Source organism: Pieris rapae, chromosome 6, assembly GCF_905147795.1.
Source record: "Pieris rapae chromosome 6, ilPieRapa1.1, whole genome shotgun sequence".
NCBI lineage: Eukaryota > Metazoa > Arthropoda > Insecta > Lepidoptera > Pieridae > Pieris > Pieris rapae.
Genome location: NC_059514.1, coordinates 9,131,658 through 9,147,455, shown reverse-complemented (window position 1 = coordinate 9,147,455; position 15,798 = coordinate 9,131,658). Strand labels below are relative to the sequence as shown.

The window sequence follows — 15,798 nt, the reverse complement described above, 5'->3', positions numbered from 1 at the left end:
GAATTGTTTGAGCAACTAAATGTCTGGACAGATTGTCGACTAATATTCGAGAGATTCAGGAAGTAGTCAGCTTAAAATGAACAACGGTTTTGATTTTGACATATGGAAGTCACAATCTTGCCCCTAGTTTGCCAAAAGTCAGTACCAATATAAACATAGTATTTAATTAATCATAAGTCATAGCCCGTAAGGTGAATAAACAGAGAATTTCCAGCTTACGATACACCGGGGAACAATAGATAATAAGGTTTTGTAATTTACGCAAACACCGAAGACTTATTAGCCAAGATACTAGGAAATTAGGTGTGGCTTAAGCCGTCTTCGTTGCAATGCTTTATAAGCTTACAAAATAAACCTACTTTATGAGATTTATTAACTGAGGGATAGCTTGCTTTATGAAACACATTTTCATTTTTTACGTGATTATCATGGTCTTATGCAGTATATATGTGAAAGATAGAAACAAAAGCTGCTTACAAAAGTTGTTTTAAAGAAAATACTTGGCGATTAAAAATAGTGGCGGAGGGTTTATTACATGTTCTTCTCTTCCGTTCTAAGCGCTTGAATTAACTGGCAGTAAATTGTAAAATTAGAAGCATTCAATGTATTTTTTTTTTTGACGTTTCGTAAGTGTACATTGTGTTACCTACATGAATAAATGATTTATGATTTGATTTGTTACGACACTGAATCTCCTTCTCAGTCGTATTCTTCATTAGTGTGTGTAAGGTACCCTGCTAGTGATCTCTCCTTATTTGGTCTATAGCTTCCCTTAGCGCTGCTGTTATGAGGAGAACTGTGAGAATCGTGACTTGGTAGGTAGCTAGGTACACACTAGGGTTTGACAATCAGCCCCATGGAAAATTTATATGGAAATGTGTTAAATAGCGCCTTTTATAATTTGAATAATTTCGCTTGTATTGATAATGATCGTTACTTATACACAAACGCTCTTAACTTCGGTAGGGAATGTTTTGTCACGTTTCTTTATTGAAAAGTGAATTGGCAAGGAACAATATTCAAGTTTGTTTATGAATAAGTTTATACTTACGGACCTTTCGCGCCTAAAACAAGTCAAAAAAGTTCAGATTTATTTTTGGGCTTTAAGCTAGCTCCGAAGTATAAGGTACATAAACACAACAAATGTTTAGTTTCTTATAATGTTGATCTTAAATATAGTGTCCATGGGTGGCGGTATCACTTAACATCAGGTGAGCCTCCTGCCCGTTTGCTCCCTGTTCAATAAAAAAAACTCGTATACTTATAAAATATTTACTCGTTACGAACTCAATTTTTTTGTTTCTCTTTTTGTATGTTATTTTTGCCTATAAGTGCTTAACACATTTAAAATTAAAACAATCAGTGATTTATTTAAAATTAAATAAATCAGTGGCGCTACAATATTTTTAGGTGTCAATCTAATAAAAGGTGATAAACCTGCTGGGTCTAAGGCAAGTCGGTTTCCTCAAGATGTTTTCCTTCACCGTTCGAGCTAATGATAAATGCCGAGATTCGAACGAATACGACTCAGAGACGAGTGACAGATTGAAGCCACTAGGCCAACACCTCAGCACTGTAAAAAAAAATATTTTTCAAGTAAGTAGCAATGTATCAGTGTACCAAGCGTTTGCAAGGTTTTATAAATACGCAATAAAAACTTTTGCAATATTAAAAAAAGGCGTTTGAGTGATGAGTTCGTTTAAAAAAATGTATATATATATATATATTCAGATAAATAAAAGTGTGTTTTTATTTTGCCTTAATAGATAACAGTAATAAATATTCATATAGTCGGTGTATTAAATACGATATAGCCAATTAAAATCTAATGGCATAGATAATTGGATGTCACAAGAGATTTGTGTATGATCACAGATAATGCTCCATTAGTGTGTCGTATTGGGATTAGTCGTCAAAGCCATTAACTTACATTATGGCTTAACACTTCTAAGTATACTTTCAATAGCCATTCGGTATAAACACAGTTTATTACTCCTAACATTTTCAAACAATTTACTTAGACCAAATTAGTCGACAGTCGATTTGAAATTAAGTCTATGAAAGAAAAAGAAAATAACAGGTCAAAATTTGTATTCATTTTCAATTGTTAGGAAGGGTTCTGTTGGCACTCAAAATTTATGTCATAAACAATGTGAAAAAATATTTTGATTAAATATCGCGACTTTTGTTAAAAACATATTATGTATAACCTGCAGTTTCATTTAAGCAGGTTTTTTTTGTTACATCTATTATTTTCCGACTAAAAATTAGTTAAATAATTCAAACATTTACAAAAATTTTCATTATGTGTATTTACCCGATATGTTTATTTTAATATACTCCTGAGGACTCTTTCTATTTACATATAAAATCGTAAAAAAGTTTGGTCGTATTTGAGTTTATCGCGTTCATACAACCAATCAGAGACGATGGGGTACATTATTATAATATGCAAGGATTTTGTTAATACGTTGTAATGTTTCATATTGTAATAGACATATCATAACAAATATATATGTAATAATATATAACAAATATATATGTCGATTACAATCTGCAATCTATCTACTATATACAAATTCAATTTAATAGATCCAAATATTGAAATTTCGGAAATTGTGCTACTGACAGTTAAAATTATTTTCGCACATAGAAAACCTGCAAGTTTAGTTGAAAATGAAATACAACTTTTATTTGTATCTACTGTATGAATTTTGTCTTTCATTTTAGAGTAGTACACAAAAAGGATTGTCATCTCAGCCCATAGACGCCTATTTTAGTTGGTGCGTTGTCGGCCTTCGAGAGAGGTGTATATTGTATACTCTTCATTTTAACAATTGAAGGTCGTATCTACAAGGGAAATCTTCAGCGGGAGTCGACTCCACAGTTCACTAATTTGCAAAAGAGTGTGTCCCGCGAAGCGAGCCGTGAAAGACTTCTAGTCATCAAAGTGATAGTGATGAAATTTTGAATATGCCACAGATATATCCACACTGTACAATACAAGTGAAATATAATATTGCTCTTTTTCTTATAATAGTCCAAATTATCTAAAGTTATGTCTCCTAAGGGACTCAAATGGGTACTTCTTAGAAACTTTTCTAGGCTGAATTATTAAATCATATTTGGGATTTTGCCAGTATTTATTATTAATCTGGCGCACGCGACCTCCGCATAGAATTAGAACTAAAAGTATAATTTGTCATTTTTAAAGCGGCGTTGGTTTGTATATTAAAGTATAATACAAAATTAAAAATAATTAATCGCATAACAGCGAGGAAATGCTGCCAGCATTATTAATAGTTACGTTGTCAGAGAGATCAAAGTTTTAAATTTAATTTTCTATTTATAAATCAGTGTTTATTTATTCACATATATAATATATAATTACTATGTAGGTTAAGAATATTGTAAATACTAATTTTGTGTTGGAAATCTATATTAATTATTTTAATACACACACATTATATTTGAAGCTCACAATATATTTTCTAACAAATATCAAATGTTCTTCGTAGCCTTCACTACGAAGGTCATGCTTTGTCTTATAAAACCCTAAACGGTGCACACAGGAATGGCGGGACTTAGAAGAGGCGTCCGCCAAAATAGGCACACAGATACCTAAAAAGTATGAATACCATATAAATGTATGAAAATATAAAAGTATCTGAAATAAAAGGCTATTAGTATTATGTGTAACTACTATACTGGTATACCTTCCGAAAAGCGACTGCATTACTGGACGTATTCCGGGCCTATATGGAATATAATAAAGCCTTGGAACACCTGATACATACTCACTGAAAAACTATATTTACTTACACATAGGATAATTCAGTACAATTAAGATTCGTTACAATTTATTAAAAATAAGTTGAAATGTATATCTAGTTTATGGTATCAGAAAATAAATTAAGGCTCAAAAAATATGATACTGGTATTTCAAATACTTTATATCATAATCAATTCATAAATAAATGTAAATGCTTCCTGTCCCTATTTTTGTTTGTTCCTATTTTAGTTATTTCATAATGTATTATGTAGTTTTGCACGTCTTACTTGCCTTATCTAAGTTAATTTGACTTTAAATTAAAAATTAAAGTCAAAAAAATTAATTAATAAAAAATTTGAAGTTAATTCTTCTTTTTAAGGCCGCCAGTTGCCCACCTATTCATTTAATTATGTCAATTGTATTATGTTTCTGCAACGAAGTATTAATAAATAAATGGGCTAAGCTATCTAATAACAAAACTTTTAACTATATTTAGATAATATCAAGTTCTCATTGTAACATTTGCGTAACCGATGCTATATTCAAATAGAAACTATTGGCACTACGCTTATTTTACACCACATACTCCAATAATGTGGTTTGGGCATATGGTTATACTAGAACCAAAATAAGGAGGCCAATTTAAACAATGGGCATTTATTTTAGATTACAGATACGTCTGGATTTTACCCTTTTACTCCATACAAAACTTATAAAACTATTTCACGATATTTATTTTAATTTCGGGTAATCTACTGAGACTCAAACTTCAAGCTGTCAAACCATTTCTATATGAAGTTTGACATATAAGACATGACAAGACAGTGAATTATGATACAAATTAGAATATGGATCTAAATATTGTTCCTTCTTAGGCTATTGTGACACAAATTGCATTAATTCCAACTGTTCAAAGTAAGACTCCTTCCTCAAAGGCCGACAACGCACTCATTAATTTTTTTTGTGCTGGGCGTCCTGTAGGCTCATTTACCTCCCTATACTGATAAAACGGCCTTTTAACCTAACAAATGTTTTTCACGAAATTCCTTCCTTTTTAAAATAGCAAAAAAGCATATATTTATTCTAACAATGTATAATTTCACATAGAAATGAGAGTATAATATATCAAACTGGCCACTTTAAGTTGTCTATCCTATAGATACTACTAAAGGGATTTGACCCAATAAGGCTTGAAACTGAAATTAAATCGGCAGTTTGCGTGTAAATTTTGTATATTATATACATTAGTAGATAATGTAAGGGTCACCGTATTAAATAATATAAGTTTTGAGCATTAAAGGATCGTTCCCTTACTCCTTAAGCTTTACATGGCAACATGGCAAAATGGATTAAATAGCAATGGTACATACTTTAATTAATTAATATATTCTATCTAAAAAGACACTTCTTTTTGTTTCTGCCATACAAAACGCCAATTTCATATGCAACCTCATATAACAATATTTCTAGATGGTTTGCGTTCTTTATTCACTTACATAAGCCAAATTATTAATTAAAATTTAAAATCGATACATAGAACACAAAAATATATGTTGTAATTCGAATTTAAAATTTGAAACCGTTCCGAAAATTCGTATCCGTTGTAATTTTTTTTTAATAATTATTACTCCGTTATTACGTTAACCAATAACAATATTAATAAATGTGTAACCTCTCACACACATACAAAATATTATTTTATGAATAACTTGGCCGATACGATCTTGTTACAAATTTTAAATTTCAGATTCACCTATATTGAATTAGGTCACATGAGTAAGACTACGTCAGCCATAAATTCGGATAATAGCGAGTCGATCTAATTCGCTTGGCAACTTGTACGACTTCAGATATTATTACTTCTTAATCTATATTGAGTTGTAACACACATACAGTATTTACAATATTCTTACTACATAGTTGTAATCAATAGATATAAAAACCTCTGAAATCTACTATAGACACCGCCATACTTGAGACGAATTGAATTGAAAAAGAAAATGTATATATCTTTCATAATATCTTTTTTTTTCTCTTTGATTATTGTTATTTTGTGTGTGTGTTTGTAATACATTATATGTCTATCAGTATGTCTATGTCTATAGAAATAGTAATAACCAATGAAACAGATTCAATCTGTGGACAAGATCCATAAAGAAGCTATTTTTTACTCTATGTCATGACGTATTTATTGAAGTGTATTGTTGCTGTACTAAACGTCTAAACCTCTATAAAAGTACGTAGTCCATCATCAGTCCTTTGAGTGCGATCCTAAAGCTATTATATCCGAGCCCGTCTCAGGTGTTGGTACAATTCGGACATCACTTAGTTGAGCCTTTCAGGTCCCGAAGGAATAATTTATTTTTATCTAACCCGGCTGTAACGTCAACACAGATATAAACTTTCACCATTTCAAAACAAACTGTAAAACTGTTTAGTTAAACCATTAATAAGTCAAAGGAAATCTAACCAAGCTAGCTAATAATACAATAAAATAATGTAATAGTAAATATTATCTAGTAGTAAATATGATATATATAGTAGCAAATAATATAGAAAATAAATAAAAATAAGATGGTATTAATTTTAATTAGATAAGTAAGCGTTTTGAGATGGGCCAATGTAAAAAGTTATAATTGTAGGAAATAAAAAGGCTTTTTTAATTTTTTTTTTTTTTATTTTATTTAAGTCAAAGGAAATGAAGATTTTGATAATGTTTAATTTTTTATGCGTAATCTCTGAGTTGAAGAATCACAAAGAAAAAAATGACGATGATTAAAACTAATTAAATATAATATTATTAACACCTAACTTTTCTTAAATATTTATAAATTAAGCAAAAATAAATAAAAATTAAATCCTAAGCCATAAAATTACCCCCCTTCTCTAAAAAATGTATTTCTTAATTTTAATCATGGCTTCTCAACGTTAGAAAAAGGACGGGTATTGCAAATGCTGGAAGAGCTGCTGCATATGGCACAGAACAAGACACGCTTCAAGTGATTAATGACCAACCTCCAGCAATGGACAGGCACTAAAAGAAGGAGAAACCAAAAAATATGAATATAAATAATATAGATAACTATATTTTTTATATTTAATATAGATAACTAACTTAACAATTATTCCTTATACTCGATTTTAATTGTAATTGTGTTCAAAGAATCTATTCAAGTTTACACTTTTTTTATTACACTAAAAATAGTAGTAAAGTTACGATTATGAATTAACTTATAAAATGAAATCCTTTTTATTTTAATTCGTTTATCCAGTTTATTACAATATAGTCTGAGACGATTATATTTTGAGACAGATTTAAAAGTCTCGGCGGCCAAGTTATTACTTAGTGGTTGGACAACAATGGGTGTATTTCGTGCCGTCTCGAAGAGCATTGTTGAATTAATCTCTCATGGCTCCCCCGAGCTAGACGTATTCACTGAATGGAAAAAAATAATAAAATGTTTAGCTATACTTAAAATGACTTCCACAGTAATGTGTTCGTGAAACTTTGATTTACGGAATTTGATTTATTCCTTTCACTATAAGACACGTATCTTTCTTATTTCCAACAATGCTAGTATTAATAAAATTATTATTTTGTATATAACATAGCAAAAATGTTGAAACGTCCAGAACGCCTTAAGAAAATTAAAGCATATTAATTTTTAAAGTGAATCTTTTAAAATTAATATGCTTCGCATAGTCTTTGCATAGTCTCAAACTTTTTGGTCTGTGTGGCGTATGTCGCGTGACGGTCGGCCGCGGAGTAGGGATAAAGTGAAAGGCGCTCGTCATAGCAACAAATGCCAATATGGCGGCGCACATAGTTCGCAGCAGCTGACCGTATAGCGTATAGGCTATTATTCATTCGTGCCACTGCTCCGCGCTATTTTAATATGTGTATATAACCTAAATAATTGTTAAGTATTATGTATGTGGAAGACACAGAATTCAATAAAAATATTAGTTGGAGACTTAGTCTACTTTTATTAATCCCATTATCATACCAATTTTCCAAGTATAAAATTAAGATTGATAAAGCGATTTTATACCCTCAATGGAATATTATTCCAAAAAAATTCAGTTAAATGTCTATAGTGTAAAAAAAGTTTCACTTTTACCGTGGTTTCATAAAACCACACAACATTTTATTATTTACACTGCACAATAAAATTGAGAAAAACCCAAGAGAAAGCTTAATTAAATGAAGCCGCGATTGAAATCTCAAGCCACCTAAGACGTGAGAAATTAATTATATTTTCACTACATCGCTGTGTATCTGTGTATATGTAAAGTGCACGCATTTCTGCATCTGTTTTTCTCTTTAAACACATAGATGATGAGGCTCACATACATTTTTTGTTCGAAGACTGGTAGATGTTCCCAGTACCGTGTTAATTGGACACGCAGGCGACATAAATATCGTAAAAACTATAATGACTATTTCATAATTCGATTTCAAATATTTTAATGGGATTTAATTATCTGTTAAAGGTTTTTGAGTAATAACTCAAATGAATAAATACTTTGCAGTATTAATTCTCATCTCATATAAATGAGTTGTTATTCGGTTGGTCGATGAATCTAGAGAATGGTTGGACCAATTTTGATCTTTGAATATATGTGAAAGTTCAGGGAAGGTTTTGATAATATAAAATATTATAAAGAAGAAAATACACATATTAATTGCTGTCAAATATATTTAATATAGAAGAATGATTTTTAAATGAGGTTGAGGGGTCTTTTAAGTATTACGTAAGCACAACAGATAAAAATAATAATTGGGGGGAGAGGGGATGATGTACTTATTTGGTGATTGCGTCAACAGTAATTTGGGCATTTGGGGTTTGTAGTTCCTTTTTTAAGGCCTTGGGTTCTGAGTTCGATTCCTCGTAACTTAAAATCAAGTAGCACAACGCATTTTGTAGGAACATTTATATTTATTCTATACATTTTTTATAGAACAAATGGAAAGGAGGCTCACCTGATGTTAAGTAATACCGCTCCTAATGACACTCTCAATGCCAAAGGAGTGGGTTGCCGGCCTTTTAAGAATTGGTACACTATTTTCTTGAAGGAACCTAAGTCGATTTAGTTTGTTATTACGTCAGCTGACATTATACATAAGCGTATACATAATATAATATTTTAAAATATAGCACATTCCAAATTGAACTTTCGTTTTGTTGATATTAAAAATCAGAGTAGGAGTATTATTTACGTAATTATGTCGGCCTTCCTTTTTACGATCCCAATTAATTTACAATTATAACAAAGAGGTTCGTTATATAAATTATTTCTTCCGGATATTTCCTTTTTAAAAATTGTATTACTCGAAAAAGCCTTGAGGGAGTTGTTTTAATATTTATAGCTCGAATTATTTATGTATTAATTAACTTTATAAAATACTTGTAATAAACGAAATACAGAGAATGTTGTGTTTCATAAAAACCAGTTCACCAGTTGAACCAGCTGCCAAGTTAAGTATTTCTGTACCAATTCTTAAAATTAATTAATTCTTTTTCTTTTTTCGAGAGTGGCCATAGGCGGCGGTATCACTTAACATCAGGTGAGCCTCCTGCCCGTTTGCCCCCTGTTCTATAAAAGAAAATCTTAAAGGCCTGCTCGGAATGGCTATCCTTCTGGCAAAATGTCAGTTGCAGTGCCACCTTACATCAGGTCAGGTTCCTGTCGGTTTGCGGTTGCTTATAAGAATAAAGTGTGTCGATGAGATTTTGTTGTTACCGTCAGATCTATAACAAAAATACTGACGGTATTTGTTACCCGTCCTCATAAAGATACATAGATAACTCTGGCGTTAGTAAATTAACTTTAATAAATATCTTAGAAGACATAAAGCAGCTTGTCTATGTCTTTATACATCTGTTGTTACTTGTTCTTTTAACAAAGGGTTGCCAGAAATGTCTAACGTGATATACTGGTAATAAAACAGTACTCACTTATCACTCTCATAACCAGTTTTGCAACTTACAACATAAAACTGTATTCAATCCTCAACCGGACTGCACTATAAATAATGCGTTTGTTTTATTCATGATCGCCTACAGTGACAATCCCATAAAGAATCCAAACTTTAAATATGAAACAAGAAAATCGCACGTTTTCAGGTCGGTCATAAATATTGCCAGATAAATATGTATAGACCCCTGTCAGGTTCGGAAAATGGTGTCGATATGAGGGGTGAAAATTTAAATAGTTTCCAAGACAGGCTCAATAGCCTTTATCCGTTCTAGAAGAAAATATGAAGGCTTTATCTTTATAGATAGAATTAATGTCGTAAACGAATCGTCTATAATAATCTGTTTATTTATTCATTCGCACTTCGTTGAATTATACTAAAACACACAAATAAAAAACATAAATATTTTAAAGGATACAACGGGCGGCCTTATCGTTAACAATCGATCTCTTCCAATCAACCTTAGTAAGGGAAACTAGAAATAGAAATATGATGACGAGAATCCAAAAAAAAATTGAACCTAAATCTAAAATGATGCAATAAAATAAGACAAACTAAAAACTAAACACACGGATTCATAAGGCGAGGCCATATTAATATATATATATGTGTGTATATTTTAGTATTTCTGTTAGCTCTCTGATCGACGTGCGTACTAATTGTGTTTAAATGCTAAGTTATAATGTCGGACGTCGGTAGCGACACTAATTTCAAATTTAAATCGCGTTGAATCAGCGGCATATTTGTATTTATTTCCAAATATTCCTTCTTAATAATCTAATATTTAAAGAAACGCGAAAAAAGCAATACACGACCATTTCTAGCGAAAGCAGGATGACGAATGTCGAAATATACGTACTCGGACGGGTTACATTATGCGTGAAATTATCCCTTTCAAGTACCCTCATATATTACGTTATATAGGCTAAGAATAATGTGTGTTTTTTATTTCGTATTTTTATACAGAAGTAATATTTTAGCCAAAATGTTTATGTGCTGAAAGACATATTAGGCGGAAATATAATTTGCTTAATCAACTGTTAATAACTTTTTGAGGGGTGTGCCCTTTTTTAAGCATTAGCCTTATCCCTAGTGGCAGTTGATTCCAATTCGCTAGTTCGCAGAAGAAAATGGGCAGTTCAGCGGTCAGTTAAAGTCAAGGTCATGCTGATGAAATTTTGAGTTACTGGTAGACTGTCAAAAAATGTGATCCAATTTGACGGCATGGCAAAAGTGGCTATGAATATCAGATTTTCCTCGCAGAAAAGATAATATAAATATTCATTAATATTTTCGTTGGCTTCGTAGCTCCTGTTTTGGCAGTTAGCATAATTTAAGTGAGAGCGAAACTCATTTATGCTTTGAAAAGAACATCGAATCATTTTCGCTTTGGTTTATTTAATGTAAGCGTCCTAGGCCATTTTGATGTTCCTCGGAGATGTGCTTGACCCATTCGGAAGTCAACATTCTGAACCTCGGATACTCCTAAACGGCTGCATTGCAAACGCCTTAGGATAATCAGAGTCGATATATTCCTGAGTTAGACTCCCGTTTGTCAAGTCTAATACGGTGTTTAATACTTGTGGTTTGAGTCTAAATCTTACGTCTTCAAATCACTAAAGTCTACATTCACGCTGTTATGATTAGGCTGACTTCATCAATGTACGTTCAAAGCTTACTTAGCTTAGAGCATATTAATTTATAATTATAATATAGATGTATATAATGAAATAATTATATTTCTTACATTAAATTTTTCTTAGATTAGATTCTTTTGATTATTAATTATCTATTATGTGTTAACTGATGTTTCATTTTATTTGTTTCTGGTTAGTGTGTGGAAAAGTTTTGGCCGGTCATTTAAATTTTATTTCGAAGGTTTTTTATGTTAGAACATTTTGGATTTAGAATTTTATTTTATTTTAGAAATAGGATTAAATTGATTGTTTTCAATAAAAAATAAACTCTAAATGTTGCACAAAATACATATTTTAGCTAGACATTAGAGTTTCATTCGTCGTATATTTTTACTACAGTAATTAGCTAGAGTTAGGTAGTAATGTAAATAGATCTTTATGAAAATTTCACAGACTAAACAATTATTATAAATAATTTTAGAATTTCCGTAGACTTAAATATATTTTGACGTATATAAAATCTTTTCCAAAGAGTTATCGACTTTTTACAAGTACATAAATGTTACTAAACATGTCCAGGATAATAAATGTTGGTCCACACAATAATAGTATATTTTTATATATATCCTGGCTTTTCGCAGAGTCAGTTAAGCATACACGACACAAATTTGTCCCTCCGATATTATCAAAAACCTTTTTAGGGCACACGTCGAACCTCGATGTCGCATTTATCAAAAAATGGAAGATACTCGAAGAATTTATGAGGAAATTCAACGATAAACTTGTAAGAAAATTGCTGATGCGATGAAAAAATGCTTAAAGTCATAGCTGGATAATGCTTTCACTATATTTTATATTAAATGTATAAACAACAAGAACAGTGTTAGCCTAGTGGTTCAACGTTTGACTCTCATCTCTGAGGTCCAAGGTTGACAACAGCTTGACTTAGACCTAAAAATTTGGCGTGTGTCAGACACCGCAGTCTGACCATCTACTTGCCTATTAGCTTGACAAATTACCATGATACAAAAATCTGAGGGCTAGACCTAAAAAGGTAATGGTACTTACTGATTTATTTTTATTTATTTGTATAACCGACTTATTTCTTTTAAGCAATTTTTTTAATCAAGCTGAATATAATATAGAATATAATATATGTTTTTTTTACATATTACATATAACATAGAATTTGATGCAATTGCTAAAAAGTCCTCAAAATATCGAGTTATATTTATAGCTTAATTCAATTTTATACAACGACAAAGTTACGTAAAATTTTATATATTTCTATGGATTTATCCAATTTCACGACCCACATTACTCATGTCGGCGATATAACAGGTAATGATCGTAAAAATTCACTCAAGGATCCACTTGATACATCCTTCAAACATTGCAGGTTGACAGGAAGCAGGTGCGGACCCCGGGTCGATGTATTGCGACAGATGTGCACCGGTTTAACCCTTAGACCCAGACAAACTGTTGCTATTGTTATTTTATTTATACATCGTGTATTTGCCTATTTCAACTAAAAGCCAATTTGACATAGACATAGATGATGTCATGAAAAAATAACATCATTTTTATTTTTTATTTATATGTATATTGTGTTATAACATAATTTAAATTAAGAATACTTGTCTGTGGACGGATTAAATTCAGGTGCAATTTGCATTAAAAACTTTTTCGTCAATTTAAAATGGAAGTTCTAAATTAGATTCTATACTTTTTGGTTTGAAGTCGGTTGTGTGTGAAAAACAATATATCAAATTGTTGTTCACAATGAGCTGTGTGACTTGAAATAAAAGACTATTGCTCGAATAAAATAGTGTAACAATGTCCATTACAATACATCAGACATGTCAAAAGTCAATTATAGGAATCTATGGCCACTGCGAGACGCGCAATTTCTGCTGTCTATCACATATTAATCGGAATTAATATATTTTTGTAAGTATACAACCGAACGATGGGTAACAAATTTAATTAGAGTTCGTGTCCAACAGGGAATCGAACTCCTAAGACATCAGACACATAGACGAAGACGAAGTCACTAGGCTCTCCTGTTCTCTTGTGGCAGGAGGCTCATCTGATGTTAAGTGTTACCGCCGCCCATGGACGCTCTTTTATTCAAGGACCCTAAGTCAAATTGGTCCCGAAATACTTCAGTGGGCAGCTGGGTTCTAGATAGTGGTATAGTTTATGACTTAACAAAAATATTTTAACGAGTAATTTTACGTAAATTTTCGTGAGTAATTGACAATCATGTTTCGTAACAGTTCTAATGTATTTTGTTTTTGTAACTTTTGATTGTGTTTGAATTCTGGTGAACCCATATTCGGGTTTGTAAAAAATTGTCAGCTATTTCCACATAGTGGTGGCTTATCTTCAAAATAGCGGCCAATATAAACCAAATCTCACGATAAATTGAATACTAGAACGATAAAATTCGAAAATATACGAATATTTCACAAGTTTAAATCACAGTTACGAGGTGCACAGTAATAATAACGCCCAGCGTGTCATTATTGTAATAGCATTAAATCTTAAATGCCATTTCGCGAGGTGCTCTCAAAATCCCTTGCAATGTTTAAAATAAAAATTTAAGGTAAAAAATGTCCTGTAATCTTCCTTAAATTATATCTTTAATGTTTTCCAAGCAATTATGGGGCGAATGACGCTTAGTAGCAATTTTGAGAAAACATTTTTGAAGTGTAGTGATTTGAAAATGTTTCATAAATTCAAATAATTATTGTAAATTAAAGAAACTAAAAAAGTATATAATAAAAAAATCGTTTTCATAGTGTATTTGAGGATACGGAATTTAAGATATGAAAACAGTTTGAATCTGTGGTCGGACTAAAACACCAATGCCATACTTTTTGCTATACTTTCTGCGACAGATGGTGACTGTTAAATTAAATTTATGAAACTTCTTTTTGTATTCTGTCTGTTATTATTTAAAACCTTAACGCATTTTTTAATATTGAAGTTCCTTTGTAAGTCTTTAACTCGCAATTCTGTTTCATTTTTATTTACCTCTTTAAAAGAAGAAACTTATCAACTTAACTATAATTTTACTAAATGAAACATAGGACTCCGTTATAAGTTACAACAAATCTAACAATAAATTCTTAATAGTTTGTAGACAAATCGGCCTGATTTTTAACGCAAATCAAAGAAACATAAAACCCACATTTCCTGGATGCGTTTTCCGCATCCAAGGCGGAGATAAAAAAGTTGCTCGCCCAATCTGGTTATAGAAATAAATCAATTTGAATGATTACGGGTCGATCCTTGGCCTTTTTCTAAGTCCTTGTAGGGATTACCGCGCTGACCGTTGGGTAATTGGCGTAATAGTTATGTGATTTATTACAGGTTTTGCCCTCTCTGTAATAAGTTTTGCTGACGACGATAAACTGTAGGCCGCTTTTAAGATACCGACTCCACGAATTCAATTATTTTTCATCACCGCTGTTGTTCCTAAAATAATAGTAATAAAGTTTGGATTTGTTATATACAGTTTGGATTTGTTATATATACATTTCTTATTTGTTCCTTGTTATTCAATATCCTAACTTCCTACAGTACCATTTATGGGAAATCCTTCACGGTTAAAGTCCTCATCCGCTTTTCCCGAATATCTCCATGGCTTTCTTTCTCCATTCGCCTCCTACTTCTTCTATATCTTCTATCCACCTTTTATCTGTGCATCGTTCTATATGACCCGCCTGTCGCCACTTCTCTTTTAGGGCGGTTGTTCCTTTAAATTGTTATTAAGACTAAAATAATTATCACATTTTTGTTTTCTAAGATTGATATCGTTATTGAAACTGTCCGGATACTATCATCCTTTTTCATAAATGCTATATAGGCTTATGTATGGTATCTTATTACTCCGCCCCAATTTGCAAATGTGACTTTTCGGTTAAAAACAGTAATTTTCGTTTACGCCTTAGTATTTAAGACATAGTCAGTATGAGGTAAAAGGTTTTAGATAGTTGGTATGGAAATATGATTGAAAACATAATAAGTATGGATTATTATGTCCTAGGATTTTTTCAGAAAAAAGGATATATATATCGTAGGTGTGCGCACTGCTGGCCTGAATCCGCGATATCGATCTCGCCGTTTCTCGCTACTGCCAAATGAAGCATGTTATATGTAATGTATGTTTGCAGATTAATATACCGAAAGCACAAATCAAGTTTTTTGATATATTTACGAGTAAGTATGATTAAAATTCCACAGCAAAGTGCGAAAAAAGTTTTGCAGGATGTCTACAAGTTCCTACACATTTCAATTTATTTTAGTTCAATAATTTAAAAAATATCGATAAATACATGCCTTTGAAGTAAAACATACTTTTTATTTCTCGCATAAGACCGTTTTTATCTTGAAAATAACGA

At 31.5% G+C, this 15,798-nt stretch overlaps 1 protein-coding gene across 8 annotated transcripts in view; it reads right to left on the bottom strand.

The window, feature by feature from the left end:
• The window catches only part of LOC110992953 (uncharacterized protein CG43867), a 240,978-nt gene that overhangs the window by 222,004 nt on the left and 3,176 nt on the right, over nucleotides 1-15,798 (bottom strand). The window lies entirely within an intron of this gene.